At 36.0% G+C, this 4771-nt stretch overlaps 1 pseudogene; it reads right to left on the reverse strand.

Annotated features, from left to right (window-relative positions):
- Window positions 1-2226: 2226 nt before the first annotated feature.
- On the reverse strand, window positions 2227-2799 carry LOC102404290 (annotated as a pseudogene).
- Between the last annotated feature and the right edge of the window lie 1972 nt (window positions 2800-4771).

Genomic DNA, 4771 nt, shown 5'->3' on the forward strand with positions numbered 1-4771 from the left:
TCCAAGGAGGTCAAATATCTAATCCAAGAAGCATAAATGAAAAATATGTACTATCAGCTAAATTTGCAGCAGTAAAGGATGACATAAAGAATTATTTGAAAGAATATTCTGAACTTCTTCATATACCTTATCTTTTGTTTTCTAATAACATGAATTCTGGCTCTAATTCTAAGAAAAGGATGCACAGAAGTCATTCAAATATTTGTTGAGTGAAACTGAATTATAAATTTTGTGTGAAATGAATACAGAAAAGCACCTTATACTTCTCTGAGAACTACCAGTGACTAAAAGACATTAAGAAACAAGGAGATAAAGTAATTAGCCTCCAATTAATTTTTTTAAAGGAGAAATAGAAAATTAGTTTCTATACTACAGAATTAAAAAAATCAACAGTGTAAACCATTTTATACATAAATTAAATATGAAGTCATTCATTCATTTCCTATTATATTCACTTCCAGTGTAACTTTTGAAAATACATCCATGCATAGCAACATGGCTTCAAACTTACCTACTAGATGAAGTGCAAAGTACAAGAAAAGATCATCTTTCCTCTTAGTTTATGAGCCTTAAATATCACTAAGGGTAATTCTCATTGTCTATGTTTCTGAAAAGAAATACTCAAAGGCTCTGACTGTATAAGCCAGTCAGAGCAAAGATTTCTTCCTATCAAACTAAGGAAGAGCAAAAGTAAGCTAAAAAAGTACTAAACTTTTATTTAGAATTGATTGTCAAAGCAGTGGTCCCTTTTGATCAGAGTGATTCAGAGAAATCCTGTAGTTCCTACTAAAATGATAGCTGAAAACTTCTGAAAGCCAGGACCAGTTTTGTTTCTTTGACTGATTTTACACAAGTAAATGGGGAAATATTAATAGCAAGCATTAATAGTCTCTGATTGAGGGACTTCTGGAATTTGGCAGAGGGCTTCTTGACTTCTTCTTTGCATTCTATTAGTGACTCAGTCACGGCCTACTATGGACTTCATCTGGATTACTGACTACCATATCTTGCATTTTCCAAAAACAATTTTTCATATATGATAAATTCTAAACTCTGCATCCAGCTATTGCTTTGCAGTTCTGAGGTTAAATCACCTAGTATCCTTCACAGAAGAGGCAGTCCTTAAAAATATTGCAATTTGTCTGGGATTCTGTAATGTGACATCTCTTTTCCTTCCACAACTATTTACATAATTCATTTTTAGAGCTGTTTAACTTAAACATTTCTAAAAATATATTTTGAAATATTAAATTTGACTTATTGAAAGGTACCAAATTCAGTCTTTTAAGTTCTATACCTTTACAACAATTACTTCTTTCAACATGAGAGTCAATAGACCGAAATTATTAGGGAAAAATTTTAAAAATATGAATAGTCAACATTTAGGCTAGGAATTCAAATATAACTACTGCTTATATACATTTCCTTATCTAACAAATGAGGAACTATAAACCAAAAAAGTTTGCCTAAGATCAGGTCCACATGTGTAATAAGGCCAAAGTATTGGTCAAAGGGGCAATCAGGACAGTCATTTTAACCACTGACTTGGATCATAGAACAATTGGCTGATTGTGCGCAGGACTTGAGTGGATGTGCAGGTTAACACAATGTATATTCCAGTTGACAATGCACACACTTGTGGAACAAAAGATAAGTAAATATAACATGGGCTATAAGGCCACCAAGGTACTAATTTTTCCTTTTTTCACCCTAACTCTTTTAATTCAACTTTGGTGTCTTGATTCTAAGGCTGCTGCTGTATTTCTAAGAGGAACTCTTCCCAAACCAAAGGCATGACAAGTTTTGTGCTTCTGAGTCATAAAGAGATGGACCTTCAGGAAAGATGGCCTACAGATTCAAAAGTTAGGTATATATATTTAAATGCCTGGCCTAAAAAATTCTAAACAAACTGAATAAAGCAACATACTTATTCTTTTGTTGTTAAAAATGACTGGACTATAAAGGTTTCGGTAGATGGGGCCACACAGAATGTAACTGGGACTGAATAAAAAACTGAAAATGTATAGTTTCTAAAAAGAGAACTAGAATATATAAGGTTGGTGTTATTGTTGGAGAAATACTGAATAGGTTTAAGAGAATATAAGAAAGGAATGAGAGGTTTAAGAACCATTTGCCCCACACAGAATCTTTAAAATAGACAACTATACAAAACTTATCTATTCTTAAGACATTTAAAGAAGTTAACACAAAGTGGAAAATGTAGTGTTAGTCATCTTCTTCCTCATCCTATTTAACTACTGGGGTACCATCTAGCTTTTTCAGTTTGGGCATTTTCTTGGTTGCCTCTTCAATCCAGTTCCCCTCAGCAGAATGTTTCTCTTCCAAGAGATTGCCTACAAACACAAGGTCTTCTAGGCATGGCAGTTCTGCCAGCTTCACAAATTCAGCCCAGTCTTGCACCAGTTTATTAGACATGTAGAGAATCTTCAGTTTCTTCATTACATGGGTCCCTTTCAACTTCTCAGTAAAATTGTAGGGGATTCACAGTTCTTCTAATGTGTCCCCTGCTACTTCCAGTTCATTTAAGTTGTTTGTGTTGTTTCTTCCTAAAGACAATATTCTTAGGTTTTTTAAGTCATTCAGGTTTGCAGTTTTTTCAATGCAGTTTGTAGTCAGTGAAAGCTTCTCACAGTTAGAAAGTGTGGACAATGATGCATCTGTCTTCTCTACAGGGGGAATCTGGGCATACAGCCTTATCTCTCTGGCTTCAGATGGCTTCTGGCCGGTTTTCTGTTCCCCTCTGGCTAGTGCTCCTTTGATTGTTGTTGCTTCTGCCATTCTGGCAGTTGCTACTGTCACTCCTGTTTGTGTTTTGTTCTGTTTGTTCATTTGTTTCGTTTTTTAGATTCCACATATAAGTGAAATCATACATTATCTGCCTTTCTCTGACTTATTTGACTTAACATAATATCCTCTAGGTCTATCCATGCTGTTGCAGATGATAAGATTTCTTTCTTTTTTAAAGACTGAGTAATTTTCCACTATTGTTGGAAGAAGGTGTTTGCTATGACTGACAAAACTCTGTTAGCTTTTGTCCTGCTTCATTTTGTACTCTGAGGCCAAACTTGCCTGTTACTCCAGGAATCTTTTAACTGCCTACTTTTGCATTCCAGTCCCGTATGATGAAAAGGACATCTTTTTTTGGTGTTAGTTCTGGAAAATCTTGTAGGTCTTCATAGAACCATTCAGCTTCAGCTTCTTTGGCATTAGTGGTTGGGGCATAGACTTGGATTACTGTGATATTGAATGGTTTGCCTTGGAAACAAACTGACATCATTCTGTTGTTTTTGAGATTGCACCCAAGAATTACATTTCGGACTCCTTTGTGTGAGGGCTACTTCATTTCTTCTAAGGGATTCTTGCCTGCAGTAGTAGATATAATGGTCATCTGAATTAAATTCACCCATTCCTGTCCATTTTAGTTCACTGATTCCTAAAATGTCAATATTCACTCTTGCCATCTCCTGTCTGACCACTTCCAGTTTACCTAGATTCATGGATCAAACATTTGGGCTCCTATGCAATATTGTTCTTTACAGCATTGGACTTTACTTTTACAACAGATACATTTAATCAACCCTGAATATTCATTGGAAGGACTAATGCTGAAGCTGAAGCTCCAATACTTTGGCCACCTGGGAAAAGCTGACTTATTGGAAAAGACCCTGATGCTGGGAAAGATTGAAGGCAAGAGGAGAAGGGGATGACAGAGGATGAGATGGTTGGATGGCATCACCAACTCAATGGACATGAGTTTGAGCAAACTCCAGGAGATGGTGAAGGACAGGAAAGCCTGGCATGCTGCAGTCCGTGGAGTCACAAAGAGTTGGACATGACTGAGAGACTGAACAATAAAAAAATTTCTGCTGTATCTTTATCCATTCTTCTACTGATGGGCACTTGTGTTTGCTTCCATATCTTGACTATTATAAATAATGCTACAGTGAACATAGAGGAGCATATATCTTTTCAAATTAGTGTTTTCATTCTCATCAATCCAGAATTGCTGGATTATATGGTAGTAGTGGTAGTGTTAGTTTTTCAGTCGTGTCTGACTCTTTGTGACCCCTTGGACTGTGGCCCGCCAGGCTTCTCTGTCCATGGGATTCTCCAGGCAAGAATACTGGAGTGGATTGCATTGCCTTCTCCAATTGCCATTCCCTTCTCCATATATGGTACTTCTATTTCTAGTTTTTTGAGAAACCTCTATATTGTTTTCCAGAGTGGCTGCACCAATTTACATTCCCAACAGTGCACAAGAATTCCCTTTTCTCCACATTCTCACCAACACTTGTTGTTTGTTGTTTTTTTGATAATAGATGTTGACATTCTGAGAGGTGTGAGGTGATATTTCATTGTGATTTTGATTTGCATTTCCCTGATGATTTGTGATGCTTTTATGTGCCCATTGGCAATCCTTCTGTCTCCTTTGGAAAAATGCCTATTGAGGTTCTCTGTCCTTTTTTAATCAGGTTGTTTGTTTTTTTGATGTTGAGTTATATGAATTCTTTGCATATTTTGAACATTAACCCCTTATCAGATAAATCATTTGCAAATATATCCTCTCATTCAGTAGGCTGTTGTTTTGTTTTGTTTATAGTTTCCTTTGTGCAAAACGTTTGTGGCTTGGTGTCATCACATTTGTTTATTTTTTGTTTCTCTTGCCTGAGGAGACATATCCAAAGAGATACTACTAAGACTGATGTCACAAAGTGTAGTTTCTATGTTTTCTTGTAGAAGTTTTATGGTT

This window comes from Bubalus bubalis, chromosome 5 (genome assembly GCF_019923935.1).
Source record: "Bubalus bubalis isolate 160015118507 breed Murrah chromosome 5, NDDB_SH_1, whole genome shotgun sequence".
In the NCBI taxonomy this organism is placed as follows: Eukaryota; Metazoa; Chordata; class Mammalia; order Artiodactyla; family Bovidae; genus Bubalus; species Bubalus bubalis.